Genomic DNA, 13734 nt, shown 5'->3' with positions numbered 1-13734 from the left:
GAGCGGGGTGGTGGGGTGATGGCGTGATTACTGAAGGTCAGGCAGCTCCGGGCGCCCCGGGGGCCTCTGCGCCGCGCCCTTCCTGCGCTGTAGAGTGAAGGACGTCTCGCTCCGATGAGCTGGGATGAATCGACTGGACAGACCTCTCCTCAGGGTGGGCACAAACGTTCTTCCAGGAATAAAACCTCGCCTAAGAGCCCGGGAGGAACACTGACCAGGAACGAGGGCCTGGTTAATTGCAAGAGGAAGAAATCACTCACAGAGCTGAGGTCCGGGGCGTCCACGGGTGAACCATTTCCTTTCATATACTCTGGTCACCTTGCTGTACACTAACGCCCAGGAACCATCCAGAATAATCTTATTTATGCTCTTAGAATTTCCACACTCTGTCCCATGAGATCAGAATGCCACAAACTTCAAAGCAAAGCCACAGCGATGGCACCGTTTCTCCAGAGAGCATGGATGATACAGCGCAGGACTCGGAATACAGCACACGGCACGGGATATGCACACAGCACGGGATATGCACACGGCACGGGATATGCACAGGGCACGGGGTATGCACACGGCACGGGATATGCACACGGCACGGGGTATGCACACGGCACGGGGTATGCACACAGCACGGGATATGCACACGGCACGGGGTACGCACACGGCACGGGATATGCACACGGCCCGGAGGCAGCCGTATCTGTTCTGAGTAGTTCCCACAGCTTGCTGAAGTTTTCCTTGATATTTAAGGACTTCTTTGCGTAGTGTGGGTCTGTAATTAGAAGGGAAATTTCTTTAAAGCGTAATTGATCTTGGAAACAATCTCTATAGAGTCTTACATGTGTGCTTCCTCATGAAGCCCAACCAGAGGCCAGTTACAGTCTGCGTGACCAAGCTTTCTTGGTTGCTTTTCTTTTCTTTTTCTTGGTAGTGAGGCTTGAACTCTGGGCCTGGGCACTGTCCCTCAGCTCTTCAGCTCAAGGCGAGTGCTCTACCTCTTGAGCCACAGCGCCACTTCCGGTTTTCTAGTGGTTTATTGGAGATCAGAGTCTCACGGACTTTCCTGCCCAGGCTGGCTCTGAACCGTGATCCTCAGATCTCAGCCTCCTGAGTAGCCAGGATGACAGGTGGGAGCCACCGGCGCCCGGCACTTTCTTGGTTTCTAAGGGATGATCACATCCTGAAAAGCATTATGGGATTGCGAAATGAAAATAAAAGGAGCCAGGAAGGAAGGCGTGGGGAGCTGCTCTCCGGTTTTGAAGCCTGGCTTGCGGATTACCTGTCTAACGTCCATCGGTTCACAGCCGCTCCTATCAGCTGTGAAGGACGGTCCCTCACCGTCCCTCTGTATTTATGGGCACGTCACTATTACAGGACCTGAGATGTGTTTGTCGGACTCACTGTCGGCATGAAGCAGAATTGCCCAAGGAACTGGATCCTTGTGAGGCCGCTCTGATCTGGGGAAAGGGCACTTGTGCCTGGGTGTGCTTGAGGCTGTAAGCAACACGCGTGTGTGCTCACACACGCACATACACATGCTCTCTCTCTCTCTCACACACAGAGTTGCTGCTGCTGACATTGTATTTTGGAGCAAGAACTGGCAAAGCATGACTATTGGGTCAAGTATGGCCTATTTTTGTCAATAAAGTTTTATTGACACACGAAGACCCCCGTTGTGGGAGGGGCTGGCTTGTGTCCCTGGTGGCCTGGTACAGCAAACGCAACATGGAGTAGTCTCTGCAGATTCCCCCAAACCCGCCAAGCCTAGACTCTACTATCTGGCTCTTCATAGAAAAAGGGTCATTTAACCGATGAGCTATTTCTCTAGCAGATGAGAAGCCTCCGGAATAAAGGATGGGTTGTGTCTCACATGTATTAGCTTCTAGTGATAAAGATGAGCCACAAGCAGTTTTCAAAACAATCGGCATACGTTGTTTCTTTCTAATTATATAACAAATAGGACTGCACTGCTTCTGTTCCTGACACGGCCCGTTTTATTCCTGACTCGGCTGATTTTATTCATGACTCCTTTCATATGCGGGGTGACTGGGAGGTTAAACAGTGGGATATTTTCCACCTAAAGTGTTCATAACCACGGTTTCAGTGGGAAAGCTAAAAACAAAGAGGCCCTTCCTGGAGACATTTGGGGAAGTCTTTCGTGGTCGGTCAGTCATCGCAAACTTGCTTCTGAATATATCTTCTTATGACAAACTCAGAGTGTTAAAAAGCACCCCGATTTGCTTACCATTCATCCGAAGTGAAGCGAACCCCTAGCTTGAGGAGAAATGTACGGAAGTGAGGCGCGCAAGGCACAATTTGCTTTTTCTGGTGGATGTCATTTCCTTACCCAGGCAGAGCGGGGCGGTGGCCCTCCGATCGCAAGTGTGAATATACACACAGCAAGAGATGTGAGCGTGTTTTCTCTGGCAGGAACAAGAGGAATGGCCGCACGCACACGCACAGGTGCATGTGTGTGAGCACAGGCACACGCGTGTGTGTGTGAGCACACACGCACGTACAGGAGGAGTGGGTGAGATGCGTGAGCTCTCCAGGACGATGCACTTGAATGTGGGACTTTTGGAAAAGCGTGTAAACACTGTCTCAGAATGGGTAGTGTTAGGGTTTGGCAAAGTCTGTCTGTTTTAATTTTGTCAACTGCTTCAGTCACATAGCTTATCACTTTACTGTTAAGACTAATTAAAGCGAATTCACGTTGAATACACAGTTTCAGTTTGTCATCTTGGTAAGACAAAGCTGGGAACATATTCCTTAAAGGTAATTTCCATTGCTCAAGTTTTTAATCTTATTTATTTATTCATTGCTGGTCCTGGGATTTGAACTCAGGGCCTGGGCGCTGTCCCTGAGCTTCTTTGGCTCAAGGCTAGCACTCTACCACTTGAGCCACAGCACCGCTTCTAGCTTTTTCTGAGTGGGTTATTGGAGATAAGAGTCTCAGGGACTTTCCTGCCCAGGCTGGCTTTTGAACCACAATCCTCAGACCTCGCCTCCCGATTACCTAGGATTATAGATGTGGGCCACTGCTGCCTGTAAAGTTTTACCTTTTAGTTACTGTCACCAATAAGATCTGTGGTGCACAGAGTCTGCTAAACAGGTGTTGTGAAGTTGCTTTCCTGGTGTGTTTTTGTTTTTTGTCTTGCCGTGTGAGGAACTAAACCGGGCCCATGCACGCTGAGCCCCTGTTCTCAGCAGGCTTGTCCCAGCCCTTCTCTTTCTGGGCCTCATTTTTCTCTAAACTTGTCTTGCAGGCTGCACCATTAAGAGTATGAATATTAATGGCTGCCATACTGCCTGTAAGTTTTCATAAATACGTATCCCTGTGTGATTACCACTTAAGCCAATATACAGAGCGTGTTCATCATGTCAGAGAGTGCTTGCATTTTCCCTCCAGTCCTTCCGTAGGCAACTTACGTGGATCGCCATAAGTGAGTTTTGCTTTTTCTGAAGTATATATTACAGCCATTTTTTTTTTTTTGGCCAGGGTAATGTAGGCTGTTACTCGACTGCTGGAGTCACGCCTCCAGTCCTGTGTTTGGTTTGATTCGTTTAGAAGTTTTCTGCCGAGGCTGGCCTTCCGTTCTCAGCCTCCCGGGTAGCTGTGGTGATGGACGTGAACCGCCAGCCCTGGCTCTCCTTTGGCTGGGGTGACACCTATCCTAGCGTGAAGGGGAACAGCCTTGCTCCTTCGCTTCCTGCTGGTTACCGCGGAGAAGTGGGGACTGCTGTGAACAGACGGGGTCTCTGTTGGGGTGCGTGCCCTATTCCCCCCTCCCCCCTCCCCTCCCGCCCCGGGGAGCCCCCGCCGGGCCCTGGCAGAGTGGACCCCCATTAATGTTCTCAAGAACCAGCGTTTTCCACACCGCAGGCGTGGCGTTCAGATCTGGAGGCCTGTGCTAGGCGTGCGATGCGTCTTAGGAACGTACATCTCCGTTCACAGAGGTCACAGAGGTCACAGGGGAGTCAGAACCCCCCCCCCCACCGTGGTGGCTGTGGTGTCACCTTACTGGGTGCACTAGGGGCCACACGTGGGCAGGGAGAAGAGGGTTCGAGTCCCCCCCCCCCCCCCGACTGTTCTAAAGCATCCAGTCTGAGTCCTTCCAGAGTCCTGGACAGCCCGGAATCCAGGTCCTCTACACTCTGGCTGAAGTTAGCACCAAGAGAAGGGAGGGGTGCGGGGGGGACGGGTACCACGCGAGGAAGCGGAGGCCGTCCACCGGAACGGAGCCCCACGAGTAAGTCAGGTGGGCAGAGTCAGGCAGATAAACGGAAACCACTCAGGGCATCTCGTTCTTGATGTTTCCCGAGTCTGTCCCTGACGCTACAAATGGTTCCTTGGCATTTCCGCATCAAACCTGGTCGCAGAGGAACGGGTCCTGATGGGCGGCTGGCCGCGGCCGCTGCGCTCCTGCTCGGGCACAATCGCAGCACAGTGGGCCTGGCTGAAAACGCGGCCCGGGAAGGAGCCGGCTCCCAGAACCGCCTGCCTCCACCCTGTCAGCTCAGAGTCACCCGCCCCGATTCCTGTCCCCGGCTCGGCAATCAATGATACAATAACAAGCATCTGACACTTCTCAACTGGAAGAAGGGCTTAGAACTCCCTGAAGGTTTTATTTTCCCTGAAAGTTGACTGACAGCTGACAGGGATTTCCTAATCCCTTCCCTCTAAGTGACTTGGTGGCTCTGGGTTCTGACCCCGGATGTGCCAGCCCTGGGGGGGGGGGAGGGGGGGCAGGAAAGGGGGAGGGGCCCAACAAGGGCCGCAGAGGGCAGAGGTGTGTGTCACTGTGGTCCTAAATCCTGCCAGACGCAGGCGGTTGCCTAGAAGAATGCCAATGCCACTTGCTTTTGGGTAAAATCTCCAGAACATAGAAACATGAAGGCCAACTTAAATGCCTTTCTATTCATCTCAGTGATTTCAGATGGCGGTTTTAGTGTTTGAAACCCTCTGCTTCATTTGGAAGCATGCCTTCCGCCATGGCCCAGAAGAGGGAGAAGCCTCACTCCTACAGGGACCGACTTGAAAGTACTTAATCTTCATTCATCAGATTTAGCTTAGAAACTGCCTTCCGCATCACCTGCCCAATCTCTTCCTGACGAGAATCATCTGGTCTCACTTGAGTATTTCTAGTGATTACAAACTCATTATGTGTTAGAGGATCTTTCTCTTTGGGGAAATTACTACACGTTTCTCCCTTATCTTGAGATAAAATCGGCATTTCTGTCATTTCTACCTCTCCCAGCGTTATAAGACAGGTGACTTCATTCCTTACGAAACAGCCCTTCGGGAGCTTTTCCGATGCTTGAAGTAAGTTCTTGTGGTTCTACACAGGTCTCCCTCCGCCCCTTCTCTGGAGTTGGACTCCGGCATTGCCTCTGGCCGTCCCCCCAGGACGGCTCCCTTGCAGGCCCGGTGATCCCCATCTGTAAATTCAACCCAGTGGGATCCCATCCCACACTCCCCACCACCCCACCAACCACTGGGGCACCATCCTGAGGATTTCCCTTCGCTTGCAAACATTTGATCTCACGAGCTGCTTACACGGGGTGGGGTCTGAAAAAGACCCCTGGCTATTTAAGAAGACCAAGTCCCCCACGCCCCGGCCGGCCGGGTTTTAAGACAGAGGACTCAGCTAGCTAACAAATGTACAGCCGGGTCCTGAGCAGCGTGGAGGAGGCCCGGCGGGTGTTTCAAGAAGGAAATGAATGCTGCTTATCAAATGCTTAACACCTGGCTAACGGCAGGTAAGCGTGTTACGCTGGGATGGATCCTCAAAGCATCTACTTGAGCTCAGGGAAGATCTCTTCATGCTTGTTATATGGAGAAATTGGAGCGTAGTAGAAAACCTGGCCACAGCACTTCTTCCTAAGAGTAAGGTGACGGAGTGTTTGCACCCCAGATCCATCCATCCACCACCAGGAAAGCACTTTTCTCTGGCAGCTCTTGATTGCATCTGTCCCTCTTTTAAGCATGCTTAGGCTTCACTGGACATGCTAGCGATGCCTGTAATCCCAGCCCTCCGGGGTCACGGGCAAGAGGCTCAGAAGCTTGAAGGCAGCCTGGGCTGGGTCTCGAGACCCCGTCTGGGCAGCAGACAGATCAGGTCGGCCCAGGCTGGCTGAGGAGGTCTGAGCGATGGGTGGGCATGGAGGGATTTGGAGGAAAGACATCAGACCTATAAATACAAAACATACCTGGCCTGAAGGAGAGAGTTCACCGTGTCTTGCAGGAGAGATACAAGTAAGAGAATGTACGCTAGAATCAAGAAGTCCTAGACAAATTGCAGAGAGGTCACGTTCTGACCTGAAGATCAGAATTTAAGGGGTGCTAGCACGCCCCGCCCCCGGGCGTGAGTCTGGGCCACGAGGCAGGTGCCTTTAGTGCCTGGCCGTGTGAGGCTCTCCTAGAGCAACCGATCCTTCTAGAAAGGACTAGCTACACCATTTTACCTGGGCTCCGAGGCAGCGTGGGCATCACGCCCGAGAGATCCCCGTTTCCTGGGTCTGAGTCCAACCCAAAGCGCCCGGGTTTTACAGTGCTGCCCGGGTGGCTCTGGTTTACAGCTGAAACAGAGAAGCCTGGGTTTAGTTAGATTTTCTAGGCCCCAGAGAAGTTCCCCAGCCTTTCTTCCAGACAGGAGCACGGTTTCGGCACTGGAGACGGTGCTTCGGTCAGAGGATGGGTTCCATGCGGCGCTTCACCTGCGCGGCTTCCTGTCGGACGTCAGTAGCCCCCCCCCCCCAGCCCCAGGGCCCCATGTGTCCCCCCCCAGCTGCGGCCTTGTGGGGGATCTGGATGTGTCACGCTCGCCCGGGGTCTTGCTGGAGCTGCCCCGTGGGTTGGGAACGGTGGTGGAGAGGGACTTCCTGGCACCCCGTGCGTGGCTCTACCCGAAAGCAAGCGCCACCGCCACAGCCGCGTTCGGCCCCTCGTTTCTCGGCCGGGTCTCTGAAGCAGGGCCGTTTGCTGCAGTGTTCCCGAAACGTGGGCCTGGGTTGGCTCTGGCGGCCGTTGCTTAGCAATATGGATGACATGCTAAGGGTCAGCGCGTGCGCCTCGCTGGCCAGGGCCTGGCCGGGGCAGCCGGCCGGTTCACCGCGAGCTCCTGTCACCGCGGGGAGACCAGCGCCCGGTGCGCGTGGCGGGAGGAGAGCCCGGGAGCGGCCACGGCACCCACGCCCCTCAGATTTCAGATAGTGTTTCTGGAATACATCCATGCTGCACCGACACGGTCGCGGGGAGAATAAGTGGACACCGACTCCTCCTTCACCTGAGGACGAGGTGAACCTCTCTGAAGCGAAAGACTCAGGCCTGGCATGACGCGGCGCGCTCTCCCTCAGAGCCCGGCTCCCTGGCCATCCCCCCGCGTCCGGCCTTGGGGAGCCCGGCGTCGGGGGGCGGCCGCTCCCTGTCACCTGCGCGTTTGTTTATAAAAGTCTCATTTTAAGCGGTGCGTACAAGTGGTAGCTATGCGCAGAGCACTTACTGTGTGTTGCTCTGGTACATTTGTTTGCCGTGCGTTGTTTAAGTTGGCTTAAATACCTCTACCTTCTCAAAAGAAAATAGCGTTAATTTTTGCAGTGTTCCTAGAAATAATAACGATTCTCTCTACCTGTTTCTCATTGTGTCGGTATATTTGCAGCATTGTGTTAAATAGTAAAAAAAAAAACAGCCTTGCTTTGCTTCTTTTTTTTTTTTATAGTAAGTGCACTGGTTTTTTTAACCATGAAGAACAATTACCACTGTTCTTACCGAGTTACATTCTGACTAGACTTGGGATGGGCCCAGGGCCTCAGTCTCCTGAGCTACACCCAGCCCTGACTTCTGACGCCTATTTAAAACATTAACATATCATAATTTTTATTAACTCGAGATTATCGGTACACGGGGAACAGATCCTAAAGTCAATTAAATATTTAGGCCACACCCATTCCGTAATATAATAAGATTTTGAAGCTATTTTTTGTTTTATTCTATTTCCTCGTAAAAAAGCTTTTGAATTCTTAGTTGGTGCCACTGATTTCATGGTTTACAAAACACGTCTTCTTAGCTTCATTTTCCACGCACCTTCACAAGAGAGCTTGATTTTTGTTGCCTTTTTTTTCTTTTTTCGCTAGCTAATTTGCCAGGCTTCGTAGCAGAATTGTCACCGGCGCCCTTAAACAGAGAGTCTGCCCCTCTTCTGTGTCCTGGCATGATTGGGAACTATAGACCGAAGCCCCCCACCCCTGCAGGCCGCTGTAGGCCTGCCCAGAACACTCAGGACGGGCTCTCGTCCGCATCTTCACCTTCCTGAAAGGCAATTGTGCATTTTTTTTTTTATCAGAGTCTCTAATTCTTCCTGGATTGCACGTGATAAGCCATGCATCCAGGAGTATCAGACACTATTAAGGTTTTCAAATAGCTTGAGATACGTCGACATTCTCCAAACTAGCCTTTGAAGAATGCAGAAATGCGTCAGCCAGGGGGTAGATTTCATTTCTCAGTCCTCCACTCCTGTGTGGGGCAGAAGATTCCAGCATGTGTCTCTTCTGCATGCGTTTGCTCCCCGCCAGCTCCGGACTTACTGGTTCTCCTGTTGTAGTTTCCCCGTGTCTTGGCACTGTCAGATGTGAGCTGGCAAAACCCATCGACCCACAGGGGCTTGAGACTTTGCTGAGAGAGCAGATCAAAGCAGCGTTGGTCTTAGGGTGAGCGCCATCAACAACAATAAGGGCCGAAGGACTCTGGTCTTAAGCCTGCCATCTTGTTTTGTAGTCATCATTGTAGTCCTCCTCCTCCTCCTCCTCCTCCTCCTCCTCCTCCTCCTCCTCCTCCTCCCCGTCCTCCTCCTCCTCCTCCTCCCCGTCCTCCTCCTCCTCCTCCTCCCCCTCCTCCTCCTCCTCTTTCCCCTCCTCCCCCTCCCCCTCCTCCTCCCCCTCCTCCTCCCCCTCCTCCTCCTCCTCCCCCTCCTTCTCCCCCTCCTCCTCCTCCTCCTCCCCCTCCTCTTCCTCCCCCTCCTCCTCCTCCTCCTCCTCCTCTTTTCTCCGGGTGACTTTGTAGTTGTTTTGCAGAGAAACTTGAGTTCCTGGTGCTCTCCGGTGATGAGTTTTCACTCTGCATAGGTGGACATTTATCTGTGAGGGGGTAACATCATTTCTAAATTGTCGGTAATTAAAGTTTCGATTTTCTTCCTGGCCCCCAGATAATTTTTAGAGCAATGCCTTTTCGAGAGCTTAGCATTTCTTACTGTGTTTTAATTTATTTACTACATTAACGAATACAGCCTATTATATTTCAACTACTGGAGATTTTGTAATATCTTGAGATCAGCGGGAAAGACTCTTTATTGCGTTAGAACGGTACCAGGCGCCACAAACACCACTCACAGCAAATGACTTAGGGTGAAATGTAAGCCCTTGGTTCCTTCAAAGTTAAATTCTTGATAGCTGAAAGAGTCATAGAGTTTGGCTGCAGTGAAGTACCAAAAATGCTGTTTTCCAGAAAGATTTCACAGAGCAAATATTGAGTATGCACAGAGCCTGGGCCCGTGACGAGAATGGCCTGCGGCGGGAAGGGCAAAGCGCAGCTGGGGTGTACCCGCGGTAAACCCAGGCCTCGCGGCCCCGCACACACACACTTCCGGCCAGCTCAGGACGGTCTCCTATTACACCGGTCAGTGTTGTTTCTCCCCCAACTTGTTCTGGTCTCTTCCTTAGAAACCCAATTTTTTTTTTTTGAGGGGGGGAGTCTGGTTGTGGGGCTTGAACTCTGGGCCTGGGCGCTGTCCCTCAGCTCTTCAGCTCAAGGCTAGCGCTCTACCACTTGAGCCACAGCGCCACTTCTGGCTTTTTTCTTTTGGCTTATGTGGTGCTGAGGAATCGAACCCAGGGCCTCAGGCATGCAAGGCAAGCGCTCTACCACTGAGCCACCTTCCCAGCCCAAGGAACCCAATTATATATGTAGGTTTTAATTTTATTTCTCTTTAAATTTTGGAAATTCTGTTTGCACTTCCCTCTGAATTCTATTTGGCCTTATGCATACACATTGTCTTTGTAGACTCCAAAATGAACTTTAATATCTTATTTTAGGTCATTAATTCCTTAGGAGGAGGATATTTTTCCCCCCATTGGTCTCTTATTTTCTCTTAGTTTCCCTTGTATGTCAGCATTGCGGTTACCACAGCATTGTGCGTGTTCAGTTGCTGACAAGTTCTTCTGTAAGCTTCTCTTTCCCTCTGGATTTAGTGGAATGATCTTTCCTCTGACTTGGTTTCTACTCTTTAAAAATATTATACGTATATACACACATAGGTGTGTATACATACGTACATATATACATATATATATATATATACATACATATCTTTAAGTAGCTGTACAAAGGAATTCCCACTTCACAAGTCAGTTTATGAACACAGCGCTTCTCGATCAGTGTCAGCCCTTTCCAGTTCTCATTGTGTGGCACTTTATTTGTGAAGGTGTACTTTAGACTCCAAAGCACTATTGCTCAATCCTGGGCCTTTTGTTTTATGAGCATGCCTTAGATTCTAATAGATAGACTGGGATGTGTGATTAGAAACTTCATTTCAAAAATCATAAGTACATGTGAGCTCTTACATAACAGACACGCAGACTTTCTGGAAGCATTATTTTTCCCAGCTCTGTTTTTGTAAGGAAAAAGGAAAGCTATGACCCAGATTTCCTTGGAGAGAGAAACTGTGGAAGCAAACCACACAGAGTGCAAAATACACGGACTCAAAGCGCCAGCCATGCCGTGGGGGCTCTGCCTTCCTGCTGCAAGCTCATTTGTCACAAGAATAGATGCCGTGTCCACACGGGCAACATGCACGGCCCATCATTAGCCGGGCTTGACCAGACAGCTAAACTATCTAGTAGAATCTGAGAAGTCTCCTCATTAAAAACCGGGGACTGGAAACAGAGAACGCAAAGCTGAGGAGTAAGAATTAAATTTATTCTTCAATGAATTCCTAAGGCCCAAAGCCCAGAAGAAGTAGAATTATCTCTGGGCGTCTCGGTGCTGTAATAGCAAGTACTTACCTGTGCTGGATGAATTGCTACAACACTGGCAGTGCCGTGTATTTCGTACTTAGTACTTAGTGTTTAGTAATAGTAAGACTGTGTGAGATGTTGTTCAGAAGAGAGCTGATCAAACCTCTTGATTTTTTTTCTCATGTTAGGAACGGTAGGGACACAGTCGGTTGTGTGCGTGATGCCTTCCCGTGCATACGTATTTGAGTGTCTTGAGTTCTTATTATTGTGGCCAGCTGGAGCTGTGAATCACCTCTTCTTGGCAAATGGCCCTGCAGTGTGTCGCCTCTTTGGCTTGTGTGAGTGTGACCGTGGGCCTGCTCTTCGCATGGTTGCCATAGCTCCCCGGGATGCGGGTGCCTGTTTCCATGGCACACCGCCGCGGGGGGGGGGGGTAGGGGTAGGGGGCAGGGGGAGGGACGCAGGCCGGGCTCCCCAGCACAATGCCGCAGTGGGTGGGGGGGGGGCTGGGACTGCCTGCTGCGAGGGGAGTGAAGGTTTGAAAAATGAGAGCCTCCCAGAAAGAGGATCAAAGCAGCGACTCTTCTTGCCCAGGCACGGGACAACGGTGAAGAAAAGCTAGCTAATTGTGGGCAATTACTGAAACACAGGAGGAAAGCGGAGGGAGAGGGAGAGGGACAGGGAAGGCCGAGGGTCTCGGGGGACTGTCGGGATACGGGGAGACACCACAGTCGCTTGGATCACACAAGTCAAGCGGAATTCTCGACAGGTGGTTTAACGAGGCCTCACCATCAGGGTGACGCGTCTAGGTTGGGGTGTCATTACCCTCTCCTTTCGTGTTTATTGAGTTTCGCTTAACCATCAACATGACCCGGAGGGGCTGTCACCCGTGTGGCTCTTACTGTTATTAACACAGGCCCTGGGCTTTCCCGTGCAGCTCCACACGAACCTAACGCTGGTCCCTGCGCTCCGGCCCTCCCTCCCCGTCTCCCTGTGCTGTGCGCCCGTCCAGGGCTTCCCTGCTCCCAGCCGACCTCCTCCACAGCCTGCGTCTGTCTCCGTCCTTCATCATACTGCCTGCTTCATAGCTTAGAGCCCTGTGTAGCCCTCCTGGCCGCCCGATAGGACGGAGACACCTTGCTAAGCTCTTTTGGTGTTTTATTGGGGCGAACCATGCCGTATGGACACTGCTTTCTGACATGCGGTGTCCTGGGTGCTCTGTTTGACTGTGGCAGGAAAGAAGGCATCCACATTCCTAATCAGTGCCAGGTTCACGAACGAAGCTACCTTAACGGAGGACAGACATGTAAGAAAAACATAGAGAAAAAGCTTCGAGCCATGTTTACCTTTTACCCGGCCCGGGAGCCTTCTGGAGGAAGTGTGGATCTGAAGAAACAGGTTTTAACCAGCTTGCTGTGTCTGCTGGCCTAGCGGCTGGATGTGCAGTGCTAAGGAATACACCTCAGGGCGGCTGGTAGCGTTTGCTCCTCTGAGCCTCGTGTCTACCCACTTTCCCCTCCCCTGGCTATGGGGAGGACACCTCCCGGGTGATGGTCTTACCACAACCCACTTCAGGAGAAAAGTGTGAGGCTGGGGGGAGCGTGAACTGCCCGGCCAGGGGGGGCCGTGTGCCGCCCGTCCACCACCCCGGGGTTCTCTCAGAGACATTGGCCTCAGGGCTGGGACTGGAGGGGTGGCTGGGAGGAGCAGGAGGGCTGGGGGAGGGGAGGGTTGATGGATGGGTACTAGGTACGGTGAGAATGAAGAGGTTCTGCTGTGCTGGTGCAGTAGGGTGACCAGCTTGTAAATCATGGTGAAGTTTCAAGAAGCAGGGCAGGGGTTTTGGATGTTTGCCGTTTTAGTTTCTGTTGTCATGGTTTTGGGGTTGCGCTGTGGTCTTTCCATCCAGGCACAGATGGTTTGATCACTTTCACCCCTCGGTTACTCTTCTTCATACCCCTCTGGCTCCCCCTTTTCTTTTCCACCTCCCCCTTTTATGATCTTCTTGGTTCTTGAAAGCCGTCTTCCTTGCTTCTGAAATGGAGGAAAACATGTGGTCCATGTGATCCCATGATTCGTGGCTTTGTGGAACGGCTTTTCCCACGTAACATGCTGCATTTCCCAGCAGATGACTTAATTTGATTCTTGTTTTCACCATAGAGAAGTGGCAAATATTTAAGGAGATAAGTTGACTCATCTATACACTGTATATAGATGTATCATGATATCTCATGTTGTTCCACTAATATGCATATGTTTTAGTTAGAACCTGACAATTTTTTCATATAGTGTTCAATTCTAGTCACAAAGTTGAAATACTTACACAGGAGCTTAACAACATGGTGAAGCATCTCTGTGGAATACACGCCCTATGGCAAGGGCCCAGTGTGTAAAAATTAATCATCTCTATATTCATCCAGACCCCACAAAAACACCAACAGTTAATTTTTTCCCCTAGAATTTGAAACAGCGCTGAAGATGCAGGCAAAACTAAAAATGCAAAAACAGCTAAAATATTTCTGGAGAAAAAAAACCAGGCGAGAATAACCTCCAAGAACTCTCAAAAGAGGCTAACTACCAACAGATGAAATAAAGTACAGGATGGATTAAGTAGGAGAAGCCAGGCCCCAGAAGTCCCCGTGAAAGCCTCGGATGTGACCTCAGGAAGCTTTCTTTCTGCTTCCTGTTCCCAGTCACTTCGAAGGGCACAGTACAGGGGCTCAGGTCCGCAGT

This window comes from Dipodomys spectabilis, unplaced genomic scaffold (assembly GCF_019054845.1).
Source record: "Dipodomys spectabilis isolate Male_0828 unplaced genomic scaffold, ASM1905484v1 ptg000714l, whole genome shotgun sequence".
In the NCBI taxonomy this organism is placed as follows: domain Eukaryota; kingdom Metazoa; phylum Chordata; class Mammalia; order Rodentia; family Heteromyidae; genus Dipodomys; species Dipodomys spectabilis.
Note: the sequence above shows the minus strand (reverse complement) of the source record.